Genomic DNA, 17,332 nt, shown 5'->3' with positions numbered 1-17,332 from the left:
AAGTCCATGAAAACACCAACACACATCTACCATCACAATATTGGCGGGAACCATAGAGCAAAAGCCTCTCCATTTTGCCTGGGCCTGCTCATAAACTGACTCATTACTCAGAAAGCTGGTCCATCCAGCTTTCTGTTAGATACTTCTAGAACCGGTCAGCAGGCTGCTTACAGAATCTTATCTTTTGCTGAAGGACAGTTTATGGTCAGGATGTGAAACCTGGTGCAGTCAGGATGTTAAGCCAGTTGGGCAAGATTAGATGAACACCTAATTACATCCCCTCTAGGTTTCCTGACAAGTCCTTGCCCTGACCACGTCCCCTTCCCCCTACAACCCTATATAAACCTATGTGTAAGAATAAACTCTCAAGGCCATGACAAATGTCTAGCATGGTCTCCTTCTTGTGTCTGTTTGCCTACTTTCATTCAGGTTGATTTTCACCTCACTTCTTTGTTCCATTCCCCGCTGGCTGCGGCAAGTGGCGCCCGAACGTGAGGCCCGCGGTACGAAGAAAGACCTGAACATCGCTGGAGTGGTCGGCCGTTGCAGCCATTAGACCGCCACCCCACTGGAGGGGTGAGTGAAGGTCTGCATAGAGGTCACTACAGGCAATTCACCTGTAAAGCAGACCTGCACCGTGATCAACTTAGAAAGAGCCCGCCTGCGAAACTGATCCATTTGAGGTAAGCGACGAATTTTAGGCAATTAAAGTAAGGACTATTGAGTCATTTTTTTCAAGGCACAAGAACTGCGGGACTTCCTTTTTGCACTTCTTTTCCTCCTTTTAATTTCGGTTGGCGCCATCGTGTGGAATTGCAACATAGCGACAGGGCAACTGAAGCCTCTTGGCCAGGGCTACCCTCTGGCATTGGCTGAAGGCCCCTAGCTCCCTATGGGAATCCCGACAGCCCATTTGGGTGTTGGCAAAGACCTCCTATCTATCCTCTCTTCCTATCAACAAAACTGGGTACGCAACAGCCAGTAAATGCTCTCAGAGCGGCTGCCAGCTCTTAACATAGCGGTCAGGCTCATGGTAGGCCCACTGGGAAACACCCCCCCTCTCCCCCGTGCCGGTTCTCCGACCGGGAACGTTGCCCTCTGGTTTTGCCATTTCTCCTCTTTCCTTTTCTATCATGGGACAGACCCTAAGTAAGCATAAATTGTTGAAAGGCTTAAAACTTCCCTCAAGGCATAAGGAACACAGGTTAAAGAAAAAAAAAATTTAACAAAGATTAAAAAGGAGCTAATTGCTGTAGTAAAAGATATTTTAAAAACACAAGGAATTGAGATTGCTTCAAGTTCTTTTTAATTTTATCAGGAGGACTTGTTCTTTTTATGTGTGTGTGTATGTGTTTATGTGTGCTCATTGTGCTTGCTAGTTGTGTCATGTTTGTGACTGTTTGTAACTATAGAGATAAGACGGACGCAGGTGATATTCCTTTCTCTTCTAGAGAACGATTTCAAGGAAATCAAAGACCTAAGCATAGAAATTAAAAAGGAAAAGTTAAATGTCTTTTAAGGAGTGAATTTGCCAGATATTTGTTCTAGGTCAAGTTCACATTACATAGAGGATCATTAAAAACAACAAAACTTCCTCTAAAGAGGTAACTTATAATTTGTCAGATATTTTTTTTAAAAAGCTTGTAATGTCCTGTTACTTAAAAGGAGGAGGTAACTGACCTGACTTCTAGGCCAGCCTGCCTCAAGATAACAACAATATTTGCCTTAATTTAGTGTCTTATTGATATTAATGACATAAAATTTTGTTAGACTACTCACTTGTTAGTGAGTAATAGGATTAATTTGGTGTAATTTTTTAATAGCCTTATAAGAAAGATAATCGCTTTTCGGCCTTTTGGCTATCACATGTAGTATCTATTCTTATCGGTTTAATATCTGATACATCCGCTATCCGAGGACAATATATTAAATGGATTTTTGGAGCTTGGAGTTGGAATAGCTTGCTCTGTCCACTCCACGCATCCACCTGGTATTGCAGTACTTCCAGGAATGGTGCACTCCCTCAGGGGAGTAAAAAAAAAAGAGAGAGAGAGAGAAAAGATAATTAATGATGGGGTGAGATGAATTGTCTGAAGGAACTGGAAAAAGATTTTTCAATATTGGGACATAGAATGCTCGTTAAAAATGCTTTTTGAGGGCTGGAGAGATGGCGTAGCGGTTAAGCACTTGCCTGTGAAGCCTAAGGACCCCGGTTCGAGGCTCGGTTCCCCAGGTCCCACGTTAGCCAGATGCACAAGGGGGCACACGCGTCTGGAGTTCGTTTGCAGAGGCTGGAAGCCCTGGCGCGCCCATTCTCTCTCTCCCTCTATCTGTCTTTCTCTCTGTGTCTGTCGCTCTCAAATAAATAAAAAAAGAAAAATAAATAAATAAAAAAAAAGTTTAAAGAAGTGCTGTGAACTTTTTTAAAAAAAATGCTTTTTGAGTGGTACTAAGAATGTTAAACTATGTGGATAAAGATGTGCATATGTAGGAAAGAATTTTCAGGCTAAACCTAAATGCCATGCCTAAAGTTAGAGATTCTTCAACTGTTTACAGACTCTTAAGGATACTCTAAAAGTTTTATATAGGGACATAGTTTTAATCTAAATTCACCTTACATTAGACACAGGTGATGCCTATGTTAGGTGGGTCACAAAGTCATAAGTACAGATGTAACTGGAGGTTTAACCAGATTAAACATAGACAAGAGTCTATCACCTTGTGTTTTGCAAATGGGTAAATTTGCTATGTAAAAACAAACAACTTCAGAATAGAAAAGAAATGTCAGGATGCTTATCTCTCTGCTCTGTAATTTCATTTTGCTCTTGCTTTCCAACATATGCTACTTAAATTCATGGAAAGCTGGACTCTAAAATAAATAAATAAATAAATAAATAAATAAATAAATAAATAAATAAATAAATAAATAAAACAAAAACAAACAAACAGGTGGAACCCCCTTTATCTCAAACCCCATGCAAATTTAAGCCATGTGCCCCCCAGACTATGACTAGAGACAAAAATGGCCAATTGTCTCTGACAAGGAAAAAGGAATACAGCATATAACTGTGGTTCTCTTTAGTTCATCTCTTATGAACACCTAAAGTCACATCTGTTAGATAAAGTCTCTCACTAGACAAAATGTTAAATAGATAAACTGAGTCTTATGGTAAGGCTTCACTCATTAACAGGTCACTGATGCTAATTTGTTATGATTTAAGGGTTATAAAACTGGCTTTAAGACTCTCTCAGTAAAGTAAATTAGGTTCCTCTTTTCATCAAGGTTTTAACTGTTCTAAAGATAATGGCTCACATAGAAATGGTTAATTTCCAAAGGTGAAGTACTCATACCTAAAGACATTGTGACTTTACAGATAGCTTCTGTCTTATTTATGCTAATTTTATTAAAGGGTCATAACTAAGTTTAATCACTTAGGTTTAAGTGATTTAATTTCAGTAATAGTAACTTTCATCTTCCTGGGATTTGTTGGGATAGCTTACTTAAATTTTATCAAATTTAAGTCATGGGTAAAACATAAAATTGTTTTATGTTTATAAAAATTTCTGTGGTACATAAAAATCAATAGCTATCAAGTTTAAGCCAAAATCATTGGTTGTCAAATAATGTTTTTTCTTTCAAAAAAATTTTTTATCAAGGGTTATATTAATATTTAGCTAGCTATTTTGGCTCAGGAAAAACCAAATTCTACTCTATTGTATGTAAAGTAACTGTCTCAATTTTTGCACTTAAATTCAGCGCTTATAACAAAAAAATTAAACTCTTAAGACATATTCCCTACTTTAGGGTATAGCCTCATGCTCAAACAATGGTTCTCATCTAAAATATATATATATATAAAATTTAAGCTCCATGGTTCTGTTTCCAATGTTTTCTGGGTAATTTGTACCCACACAGGTATCTGAACTAATCAAAGATGTTTTCACACAGGTGCTAAGACCTTATACTGTCTTACTTGTTCTTTTCTGATAATTTCTAGGTTAAATTAGTTAAGTTTATAAATCAATTGGTACTGTTTTCAAGACTGGTAACAGGTTCTGCCTATATTTATAAATGTTAGATATTTAAAATGTGAGATGTGCCTACTTCCTATGCCTCAGATATATGGCTTATGCTGCCACAGTACAACAAAAATTTTTAAAGATAGGACAAAATGATTTTAGAAGCCCTTGTGCCATTCTTTAACTAAGTCTATTTCAGTAATCAAATGTGCTCTATATGTACACACATCCAGGCTGATGTAACTTCCTTTCTGATTGTGTTAATCACCTATGTATAAGCCAAAGCTAACTGGAATCATTAAAGTAAAAAGTGTCAATATTTTGGCCTGTACTCCCATGTCATGAGGCCACTGGAGATGATGGGACACTTCTACACTGGCCCCCTGGTAAGTCACCTGTCTTCCTGAGCAGGGAGGATATGAAGACCCAAACTAAATTGGTGTACATCCTAAAACAGGAGAGTCACAATTGAGGAACAATCGGCCCTCCTGACTTCCCAAAGAAGGGAAAATTACTTGGCCAGCATGGCCCTGACTCATCCTAACAGGCAAGACACCAGTAAACTATGGGGCTACTCCTGTGTCCCTAAAGTCTCTTTGGAGAGCCATTAATGACCTCTAAAATTAATCCCTAGTTAACTTTTGGTTATCTGCATGGTCTTAAACACTCAGAGAGAAATTTGTAACCAAAGATTAAAAAAAAAACCAAAAAACCTTACATGTACAAATGGCCCTTAACTTCTGAAATTAGCTACAGCCAGGATGTTAGTACAGGAACAACTTGCTACAGGCCATATTGGACTGACCACCTCTCCTTGGAATATTCCTATCTTTGTATTGCTCCAGGACCTTAGAGAAATTAATAAGGCCATGGTACCTATGGGGGCCCTACAACCAGGCCTCCCCACTCCAGTAGCAATTCCTGTAGGACATTGTAAAATCATTATTGACCTAAAGGATTGCTTTTTTTTTTTTTTTTTTTTTTTTTTTTTTTTTTTTTTACAATTCCCTTACACTCCTCGTCAGTAATTTACATTTAGTTTACCGTGGTAAATTTTAGAGGCCCTAAAGATAGTGGAGGCTACAATTCTGAGCCAAAGAGTCACTTTTATCTCTTATAAAAAGCCTCTTCTCCTGGTCATTTGTGCCACTGACTTTACACCCACTGGGGTGTTCTGGCAGGAGGGGCCCCTCTTCTGGATCCATTTACCCTCCAAAAGTTAAAAACGGGGGATTTATATCCCATAAAAGGCTCTCCAAGAAATATCCTTCATCATGTACTGTTTGTCCTAAACTTTTTAACCCTTGACACTCAAGGAAATTCAGCAGCTGATCACTTTTGGCACACGAATACAAAAAATACCTTTGTCAAAGCCATGTGGAAAGATCCATTAACCTTAAAATGGAATGGCCCAGACCCAGTACTCATTTGGGGCCGAGGATCAGTATGCTTGTCTGACCAGAAAGACTTGTAAAACACGCTGATGATCCTCACATATCCAGGGAAGAAACACTTCCGTGAGAGAATCTCCCCTTTTTCCCTAACAGGACAAAGCTGGAAGGACCTCTACTTATCTTAATCCTCTCACTCACAATCGGACCTGTTATTATAATTAAAATCATGTCTTTTATATGTCAACAGATTAAAGCCATTAAGGTGCAGCCTTTACAGGTCCATTATCACAGACTGGAGCTGGCGTTGCCACTGAAGACCTGCCACCTGCAGCTGTCACTCTCCCTTGATCTTACATTCTGTACTTATTTACTATACTGCTGTCCTCTACACCTCTGCTATCTCTGTGGTCTACCTGTCTTGTCCAAATAGCTCCCCCTCCTACGGGAGCTGCATAGGATTCAGACCTATGCATATCAACTCACAATAAAGTGAGTGTGATATGGACACCAACGTGGGTGAGAGGCAAAGCACCGCAAGGGAAGGTCCTTATCTGACCGCTTCTGAATTCCCTGAGAGGTATACCTGGCTTGCATGGAGGTTGGTACCATAACTGTTATCACTAAGGCCATGCCTCGCTCTCCGGCCACATAGGCCCTGCCTCCCCTCCCCAAAAGGTGCCAAGGGCCAAAGATTGTGGGAAAGAGACATCCCACGGGAGGAGTCAGGTCCCTACTCCCCCAGTTGATTAATGCCACCGCTGCAAAGCAGGCCTCCCCCGAGGAGATGTTGGGAGCTATGAATCAAACCTCGGCCATGTTAACAGAAACCGCCATATAGCAAGTTAAGTTTCTACTTCCTCACCTAATACTCAACTACCAGAAATCAAGACTTCCATATAGCAAGTTTCTACTTCCTCACCTAATATTCAACTACCAGGGGAATGAACGCTTGGCTGAATACTCCCCTATCCTGCAGGTAGCTGATGAAAAAACAAAGTCATTGCAGCCCACTGCTGAATAGCGGGCCTCCCCCTCTTTTGTATAAAAGAAGGGAGGAGATGTCGGGAGCCATAGAGCAAAAGCCTCTCCATTTTGCCTGGGCCTGCTCATAAACTGACTCATTACTCAGAAAGCTGGTCCATCCAGCTTTCTGTTAGATACTTCTAGAACCGGTCAGCAGGCTGCTTACAGAATCTTATCTTTTGCTAAAGGACAGTTTATGGTCAGGATGTGAAACCTGGTGCAGTCAGGATGTTAAGCCAGTTGGGCAAGATTAGATGAACACCTAATTACATCCCCTCTAGGTTTCCTGACAACTCCTTGCCCTGGCCACGTCCCCTTCTCCCTACAACCCTATATAAACCTATGTGTAAGAATAAACTCTCGAGGCCTTGACAAATGTCTAGCATGGTCTCCTTCTTGTGTCTGTTTGCCTACTTTATTCAGGTTGATTGTCACCTCACTTCTTTGTTCGGTTCTCCGCTGGCCGGGGCAACCAAACTCAGAGTAGGAACAAAAACTTCAAAGTCCATGAAAACACCAACATACATCTACCATCACAATATGGCAGGGATCAAATCAAATCTCACAGTCATTACCCTAAATATTAATGGCCTTAATTCACCCATTAAGAGACACAAGCTAACAGGATGGATCAAAAAATTAGACCCCTCAATCTGTTGCCTTCAAGAAAACCACCTCACCACTAAAGAAAGATACCTCCTCAGGGTGAAAGAATGGAAAACAATATTCCAAGCAAATGGGAATAATAAACAAGCAGGAGTAGCTATATTAATATTGGATAACATAGACTTCAAACCAAAAATAATCAACAAAGACAAAGAAGGCCACTTCCTACTTATCAAGGGAACGATCCTTCAAGAGGATATTACAATCATAGATCAGTATGCACCAAACATAGAGGCACCACAGTTCATAAAACAAAACCTACTTGACAATAAAACAGAAATAACCACCAACACCATCATAGCTGGGGACTTCAATACATCATTATCAGTAATAGACAGATCATCCAAGCAGAAACTCAACAGGGAAGTAAGAGAGCTCAACAAAACCATAGATCACTTAGACCTTATGGACATCTACTGAACTTTCCATCCCAAATCCACAGACTACACATTCTTCTCAGCAGCCCATGGAACATTCTCTAAAACAGACCATATACTGGGTCACAAAGACTGCCTCCACATATTTAGGAAGATTGACATAATTCCCTGCATGATATCAAATCACAATGTTGTATTGCAAGAAATCAACAACAAAAGACCCACCAAGAATCCCAATGACAACAGGACACTGAACAACACACTTTTAAACAATAAAAGGAAAGTGGATGAAATAAAAAAATGAAATTGCAAATTTGCTGGAATTGAATGACAATGAGAACACATTGTACCAAAACTTAGGGGACACAATGAAGGTGGATCTCAGGGGAAAATTCATAGCACTCAATGCCTTCATAAAAAAGACAGAGAGATCCCAAATCAGTAACCTAACAATCCACATAAAGGCACTGGAAGAACAAGAAAAATCCAACCCAAAGAGCTCCAGAAGGAAAGAAATAATTAAAATCAGAGCAGAAATTAATGAATTGGAAACCAAGGAAACAATTAAGATAATTGACAAAACAAACAGCTGGTTCTTTGAAAAAAATAAACAAGATTGACAAACCTCTGGCCAATTTGATCAAGCAAAATAGAGAAGCTTCAAATTAACAAAATTCAAAATGAAAAAGGAGTGATCACAACAGGCATACGTGAAATTGGGAGAATCATCAGGACTTATTTCAAAGACCTCTACTTGACAAAACTGGATAATGTGGAGGAGATGGAGAAATTCCTGGATGCATACCATCTATCCAAGCTAAACTCAGAGCAGATTAATCACCTCAATGAACCCATCACACTCATGGAGATTGAAAAAGTAATTAAAAACCTCCCCAAAAAGAAGAGTGCAGGACCAGATGGCTTCTCAGCTGAATTCTATCAAACCTTCATGGAAGAGCTCAAACCAATCCTCCTCAAACTGTGCCACACAATTGGAGAACAGGGAAAGTTACCCAACTCCTTTTATGAAGCTAGTATCACCCTAATTCCAAAACCAGGCAGAGATGCCACAAGAAAAGAAAACTACCGGCCTATTTCTCTCATGAACTTAGATGCAAAGATCCTGAACAAAATCCTTGCGAACCGAATCCAACAACACATCAAAAGCAATGTCCACCTTGACCATTTGGACTCATCCCAGGAACACAAGGGTGGTTCAACATATGGAAATCTGTCAATGTAATACACCACATAAACAAGGTTAAACATAAAAACCACATGATCATTTCGATAGATGCAGAAAAGGCCTTTGAGAAGATACAATATCACTTCATGATCAAAACATTGGAGAGAATTGGCATGGTTGGTTCATATCTTAACATAATAAAGGCAATATACAAAGCTCTGAAGGCCCAAATAATACTTAATGGAGAGAGACTGGAGGAATTCCCATTAAGATCAGGAACAAGACAGGGTTGTCCTCTCTCCCCTCTGCTTTTCAATATAGTACTGGAAGTCCTAGCTCAAGCAATAAGACAGGAGAAGGAAATAAAAGGGATACAATTTGGAAAGGAAAAAGTTAAGTTTGCTCTATTCACTTATGACATGATTGTGTTAGAAACCCGAGAGACTCCATCCCAAAACTCCTGAAGGTGATTAACTCCTATAGCAAAGTAGCAGGATACAAAATCAATGTACAAAAATCAGTAGCCTTTCTATATTCAAATGATAACGATATTGAGTAAGAAATAAGGGACATAGTCCTATTTTCAATAGCAACAACAACAAAAATACCTTTAAATAATGTTAACCAAGGAAGTGAAAGATCTATGCAACGAAAACATAAAAACACTCAAAAAAAAAAAAATTGAGGAGGACTTGAGAAAAGGGAAAGACCTCCCATGCTTCTGGATAGGCAGAATTAACAATGTGATGATGGCAATCCTACCAAAGGCAATATACAGATTTAATGCAATTCCAATTAAAATCCCTATGGTGTTCTTCACAGAGATAGAAAAAAATGATCTCAGAGAAAAATCAACTCCTACCAAATCAGTGAGCCAGAGCCTCAGAGGCCCCCAACACCTCATCACTGATGCAGACCAAAAATGAACCCAACATGGCTCAGAGAAATTTTGTGGAAGAGGGAGCGGAAAGAATGTCAGAGCCACATGTTGTGTCATGATATGCAGAGACATTTATCTTACCCATAAGTGTGGGCTAACTCCACAATGCATAACCCATATACCTCAACAAGGAGGGGCCATTGGGGAGGGGGTAGGTCATGGATGAGCCCAATAATGGTTCCAAATTGCCTATATTTGCTGAATACAAAACTAGTTAATAAAAAAAGATCTTAATTTCTTCTACTGGAAAAAAATTGGAGGAACTTTCTGTGATGTATGAGTGGCAAAAGACTTTCTGAACAAAACCCCAGTAGCCCATTTAATTAAAGAATCACTTATTTAATGGGATCTCATGAAGCTAAAAACTTTTTGCTCAGACACTAGATTACTCACTGAATGGGAAAAAATCTTCACCAGCTATATCACTGACAGAAGCCTAATATCTAGAATCTATAAAGAAAGAAAAAAATCTAAGCCATAGTAAAAAATTAAACAACCCAAGATGGAGAGATGGCTTCGTGGTTAAGCACTTGCCTGTGAAACCTAAGGATTCTGGATTGAGGCTTGATTCTCCAGGACCCACGCTAGCCAGATGCACAAGGAGGTGCATGCGTCTGGAGTTCATTTGCAGAGGCTGGAGGTCCTGGTGCACCTATTCTCTCTCTCTCTATCTGCCTCTTTCTCTGTCACTATCAAATAAATAAATAAAAATGAACAACAACAAAAAACTTAAAAAAAATCAAACAACCCACTCCAAAAATGGGGCAGAGAACTGAATGGGGAGTTCTCAGAGGAAGAATTAAAAATGGCCAATACCCATTTAAGAAAATTTTCAACATCCCTAACCATTAAGGAAATGCAAATTAAAACAACCATGATATTCCACCTTACTCTAGTTAAGATGGTAATCATTTAAAAATCTAACAATGACAAATGTTGGCAATGATGTAGGAAAAGAGGAACCTTCATCCACTGTTGGTGGGAATGTAACCTTGTACAACCACTATGGGAATAAATTTGGAGATTCCTGAAAAGGAAGAACATAGAGCTACCAACAGACCCAGTTGTTCCCTTACTGGGCATCAATACAGAGATATTTGCTCAACCATGTTTATAGCTGCTCAATTGGAATCAGCCCAGATGCCTATCACTGGATGAATGGGTAATGAAATTGTGGTACATTTACACAATGGCATTCTGTTTAGCAGTAAGAAATAATGATACCATGAAATTTATAGTACAAATGGAAAGACATGGAACAGATCAGTGAGCTCACGCAATCACAGAGACAAACGCTGCATGTTGTTACTTATCTGTGGTTCCTAACCTGGACCTGCTTGAGTTTCTGACATACCTGATAGGCAACTCAAGGCCCAGACAAAATGGATGAAAGGATTTGGGGGAGGGGAAGGGGATAGGGGAGAAAACAAACACAAACTCAAATTCAAACAGAGATGATACCATAGAAACCTTTTTCCTTGGAGATAGCCTAAAAAGATAGCCCTCCAAAGGAATAAGGGGGGAGCACCTGAAAAGTAGGGCCCTGATGAGGGTGGGATGAAACCTAAGCTCAAAAGAAAAAAAGTCTCTCTCCTGTAACTCCCCATACCAGAGATTGGTTGCTACCACATTGCGCTGTTGATCAGGGGGAACTATGAGGTCCCTAAATCAAGACAGCTATCTGTCAACGCACTTGATTGTCTGCCTGAGGCAAAAGCTGAGACCCTATTGCTGAAGACATCATATGCTGCTGACACAGAGCATGGAGAGACCTGGCTGAAATTCAGAAGAAAGCCAGTCCCCAGAGAATTAGCCTGTCTAGTGCTGGAAAGTGCTACATGATCCACTGGGGGACAGTGGCCTATGTGGTCTGAACAGCTAGGGGTCTAAGATACTCAGAAGCAAACACCCCAACAGCATGTACATGCCAGTACAATATGCCACATAGCCTTAGTGGGTAACCAATAGACTTCTGATTGGTTAAGAGTTCCACTCAGTGTAAAGGAACTCATATCTGGATCCAAATACTATGGAGACAAAGATTATGTTCTCTAGTGTCAAGGTTTCAGTAGTCTTTGGCTAAAAGAGGGGTTACATATGTCAAATTCTCTCTAAATTAATGATTATCCCATTTAAACTATGCTCATTTCACACTCCATTGGAGAATCTGTTCTTCTTTTGCAGAAGGTAGCAAGACCAGAGGAGCTAAATCACCCCTCCTTCTTTAGCCAAGCTATAGCTTGAATCCACAGAGGAATTGGGGAGCAAGCATGAGTGCTGCTTCCATGCTGAACCTGATAAGCAGTGCCAGAGTATAGGAGACAGTTCCTGGGGATACTCAACACCATCAAAGCAGAAATCCAGAGGTTCCTAAGAGCTCATTACTGAACTAGTCTTAAAACTCACCCACCATGGCTCAGGAAGTTTTGCAGAAGAGGGAGCAGAAAGGTTTTAAGAGCCACAGGTTGAAGCATCATGCCCAAAGACATTCCTTCCTCCCAAGAATAATTGACTGCCATTCCCACAATGTAAAAACCACCACCACCCGGTGGGGAATACCTGCAACTCCAGTGAGGAGCATCTCCAATGGAAGGGGGACAGGGATGAGGGACAAGAGAGTACCAATATATGATGTATCCATATGAAATATGTTGTTAGTAATAATAATAAACATTAAAAAATCAGTTTAAGGGAATAAAGGTTTATTTCATCCCTCAGAAAAGGCATGGTGATAAGAGCTGGTCACATACATCTCACAGTGAATAAACAGTGATGAATGTGACTGATCATTCAACATTGTCCTTTTTACTCAGTCCAGAACCACAGCGCAGAAGTGGTGCTTCCCACAGTTAATGTGGGTTTGCAAACTTTAATTAACCTAATCAAGAAAATTCCTCCCACAATCTTTCACAGATGATTCCAGATACTGTCAAGTCTAACTCTTGTCAACTTGATACAAAAGCATATCATGTTTAAGTCATAACCTACTGTTTGTCTTTATAGGTTCATGGCAATCTTATAATGCAAAGTGCATTCAGTCTAACTTCAAAAGTCCTTATAGTCCTTAACAGTTCCAACACTGTTTAGGTAAAACCCCTTCTGAAACCCAATGAACATACTTAACTTACACCATCACAAAAAAAAAAACAACCCTATTCCAAAAAAGATGGAGGGATGGGAGAATATCTAGGAAAGATTAGACAATTGCAAGACCAAAACCTAGGATGGCAAACCCAAATCTTGCAGCTCTATGTATAGTATCTGGGACCAATAAGGATATGCTCTGGGCTCCAAAAGGTTTGGGTAGCTCTGCCCTCTCATGTGTCAGATATTCTCTGAGCTCACACCTTTTCTTGACAGACCTCTCATCATCCTGGGATCTCCAACATCCTGAAGTCTTCATAATGGTTCACCTTCGTAGCTTCATGCAGTGGTCTGTTATGGCCTCCATGCAAGGATTCTTACCTTGCTTCACATTGCTTAACCTCAGTGGCTCTTAAGAGGTATGGTGAAATATTCCATGACACCCAATATCTTAAATCTTTTGTTCTTCTAAAACCAGCACCATGTGGCAATGCTTCCAGGTTCTGTCAGATCAGGATGAAGCCTGGTGCTCATGGAACACAGCTGTAGCAGATTCTATTTGTTGACATTGGGGAGCAGTGACCTCTTTCAGCATTATTCCTTTAGGCTATTTATTTTCAAAAATCACATTCTTCCTGTTTTGAACCTTCAATGGATTGGGTTTTACTATTAAGGCATTTTTTTATTTGTCCCAGGGTAGAGCTGAAAGGGCTATCATATCTGGGCCTGGGACTTTAAATTTGCTTAAATTTCTTTCCATGCAAAACTTAATATTTTCATATCTCTCTGTTGTACATTTTCTTCTTTTTCTTTAAAAATACTTATTTTTATTTGCATGCATATATGTGCACGTGTATGCATGTGCAAGTGCATGTACTTGTGCATAGGTATATACATGACACCAGGATCTCTTGTTGCTACAAATGAATACCTGTCTAGCTTTACATGGGTGGCTAGAAGGCTTTTTAAATAAGCACCTTTAACTAGCCAGTAGATTCCTCAGCTCCTGTCCTCTTTCATTGTAGATCTGAATCAGGACATCAAAGAGAAGCCATGCCACAAACCTAACGATTTTCTGCCTTGACATTTTCTCCATCAAACTCATTAGTCCATTTACTATTAAATTTAACTTTTTTTCAAGTTCTTAAGACATGAGAAGGATGCTATTTTTTCACCAAAATATCACATGAATTGCTGTGCATTGTTGGGGTGGGCTTATGGGTGTTATAGCAATGCAAACCTGACTGCAACAGTAAACTGGTACCAAGAAGTGGTGTATTTGCTGCTAGACACCTGACTGTGTGGCTTTGGCCTTTTGGAGCTGATTTTCAAGAGGAATGTGGAAGGATTTGGAAGCGTGGCCTAAGAGACCCTTTACATTACTGTAAGTACAGCTTGCTAGACTGTTCTGGTCCTAGTTGAAAGACCTGAATGCCCTAAGAACTATGGACTGTGAGGTTTGGCTTATGAGGGTGAGAAAGAGCTTTGCTTGGACTGAGCTAGAAGCAGTTTGTGTGAGAGGCTTATTGTTCTGTTCATGTCCTGAGAAGTTGTGCAGGGCTGCTTTGCATAGAAATGAACTGGTGTGAGCTGAGGGATATGGCACAGAAAAAATGAAATCTTTGGGCCTAAATTGCTGCGCATTCACCTGCAAATTGTTTGAGAAACAAGAACTACTAATATTGAGCCAGCTGACCTTCACTGGGGCAACAGGAAGAATGTCTACTCCTTTGAAGGGGCCTGAGGGATGAAGGAATGTCCTGCTCTTCAAAGTCTGCTTTATTCCCCCCCTGGATTAACAAATTGGCATCCTACCAAGTGTTGTGGAGTATAAGAAATGCAGGAAAGGAGGGTCTTTGACTTTGCAACACAGTCTTGTGTTTTGGAAACAGCCATGGGCAATGTGAACCAGGTTTGCTGGATGCCTGCATGGAGACCTCATGGAGCTGTGAGGATAAACTGTGGGACCCAGTGGAGATGCCAGGACCACGAGATGGCTGCCAAGGACAGCTGCTGGCCCCGGATGAAGTTTTCTAGTACTGTGAGTAGCCTAGCTGGAGGGGCAGAATTGTAATGCCAGAAACTTGTTGCTGGTTAGGATTATCAAACTTGGAGACTTGTTACTGACTAGAATTATTGGACTTGAAGCTACAGAGTTTGATGCTTTCCCTGGTTGTTTTAAATCTTTTGTTGGTTTAATATTTCTTTGCTATGCCCACTGACATTTTTGGTATTGTGGCTCAGTTAAAAGATCTTGGACTATGGGGATGTTTGAACATTATTGGGATTGATCAAAACTATGGGGACTTTTAAGTTGGACTGAATGCATTGTATTTTACAGCATGTATGGATATTGATTTGTGGGGGCCAGAGGCAGAATGTGGTGGTTTGATTCAGGTGTCTCCCATAAATTAGGTATTCTGAATGCTAGTCTCTTCAGCTAATGGCAATTGGAAATTAAGCCTCCTGGAAGAGGTGTATTGTTGGGAGCGGGCTTATGGGTGTTATAGCCAGTTTCCTCTTGCCAGTGCTTGACACACTCTCCCCTTGCAGTGGTCCATCTAATGTTAGCCAGGGGTGATGTCTACCCTCTACTCATGCATTCATTTTCCCTGCTATCATGGAGCTTCCCCAATGGGCCTGTAAGCCAATATCAATTTTTTTTTTTCCCCACAAACTACTCTCGGTTGCGTGATTTCTACCAGCACTGCGAACCTGACTGCAACACCTTGCTTGGTTAAATGCTCTGCCATTGCTGCCATGATAGCCTAGATTATTAGTTTTTTTTTTTTTTTTTTTTTTTTTAAAGAAGAAGCCTACACTTATATTCTGTCCTTGCTTTACCTCTAGGTAGCTGGTTCTGGTCCCAAGGCAAGTTGCCTCAGGCGGCCTTGAGCAACAGTGGCTGTCAAACCTGCTCTGTCCTCAGGAGGGTGCTCTTCCACATTTAATACTTGGCCCTAATATTGGATGCCGGCATATTCCTTCATTCCCTATTGCACAGCTAAACATGAGGAACATCTGAGTTGGATTTTAATTGGTAGCTATTTTAAAGCTGATATGGAGGGCTGGGCATGGTGGCTCATGCCTTTAATCCCAGCACTCAGGAGGCAGAGGTAGGAGGATGGCTATGAGTTCGAGGCCACCCTGAGACTACATAGTGAATTCCACGTCAGCCTGAGCTAGAGTGAAACCCTATCTCGGAAAAAAAAACCCCAAACTGATATGGAAATAGCAATAGATGCTCTTTCTTTTTACACCCTCTGATAGAGATGGGTTATCCCCATTTTACTGGAAGACTGAAAACCCAAGTATTTAAATATTAAGAATAAGTAACTAATAAGAGGGTACATTAGAATTTGAGCTCAGTTCTGTCTGATTTTAGAGTCCATGAATGGAAAATTAATATTTTTCATGGAAAATTATTTTTGCCTTAATCTAAAACAAAAATTCTCGGAAATCCATGCAAAACATGTATGTAAAAAGAAATTTTAAAGCAACTGCCCATGCTTTAAGTCATACCTTTCTAAGGATACAAGAAAGATTTTCCATTGTGCATCATGTAATTTCTTTTCAAGTTTTTAAAAATTTATTTATTTATTTATTTATTTATTTATTTATTTATTTATTTATTTCTGAGAAAGAGAGAAAGAGCCAGATGCACAGAGAGAGAATGGGCATGCCAGGCCTCTATGAGCCAGATGTATGCACCACTGTGTGTATCTGGCTTTTGTGGGTTCTGGGGAATCTAACCTGGGTCCTTTGGCTTTGTAGGCAAATGCCTTAACTGCTAAGCCATCCCTCCAGCTCCATCATGTATTTTCTTAAAGCATCCTAATAATTAGATGCAAGGCCCTGTTTTGCATCTGGATTTCAAGTATGCTGTCCCACATTCTTCTCAAGTTCTCTTACATTGTCTTAGCTTTGACTTGGTACTCTGGAAACCTAACCACTAAATTGAGATGTAAGTTGAAACTGGACATTTCAATCCAAATCACCACCTACCCACTTCACTGATAGAACACTGAGAATATGCCAAGACATACATGCTTCTAAACTACTAAAAATACCTAATGGTGTGATGAATAGTTAAATACATACTGTTAGGTTCAAGTGCAGCCTATGAAACCTGACTGTTCAGAAAGCAAACACCTTTCCTTGTTTGTGGGAGGCACTTACATTATTATACTTTTAGTTGGTCTTTCTATAAAATGATCAGTCATGAATATTTCAATGAATATAATATTTTTCCTATAAGGAAATAGTCTAAATAAGACTGAGGAAACTCTTTAGTTTCCTGGCTTGTTCAGAACTGTCCTCAAGGATGGCTATTTAACTGTATTGAATGTGATTTCCATGTCTGGGAGTTTCCTACTTTCTCCTTGAACGCACTGTGTCCAATTATATTAACCGCTTTTCTAACATTTAAAACTTTGAATAACATAAATTTGGCATAGATATTAGCATAACATTGTTATACACTACTAGATTTCATTTGTTGGTCTCTGTCTTTGTTGTTTATTCATCAATTTCTGATTTTTTTTATTTACAAAACCCCTCCTTCTGTATTTCTAGGATTTATTGTTTTGTTTTCATTCCAACATCTTAAGTTGAATGTTTACATTGTGTAATTTGAACCTCT

The 17,332-nt window shown here is 39.8% G+C and overlaps 1 non-coding gene across 1 annotated transcript; it reads left to right on the top strand.

Moving 5' to 3' along the window:
* Positions 1–1,839: 1,839 nt before the first annotated feature.
* LOC123461021 lies at positions 1,840–2,024 on the top strand. The gene has a single exon (XR_006637352.1). It is a non-coding gene; the product is annotated as a U2 spliceosomal RNA (small nuclear RNA).
* Positions 2,025–17,332: the final 15,308 nt, after the last annotated feature.

The sequence above is a fragment of the Jaculus jaculus genome, chromosome 5 (assembly GCF_020740685.1).
Source record: "Jaculus jaculus isolate mJacJac1 chromosome 5, mJacJac1.mat.Y.cur, whole genome shotgun sequence".
Lineage (NCBI taxonomy): Eukaryota > Metazoa > Chordata > Mammalia > Rodentia > Dipodidae > Jaculus > Jaculus jaculus.
This window is presented reverse-complemented; position numbering and strand designations above follow the sequence as displayed.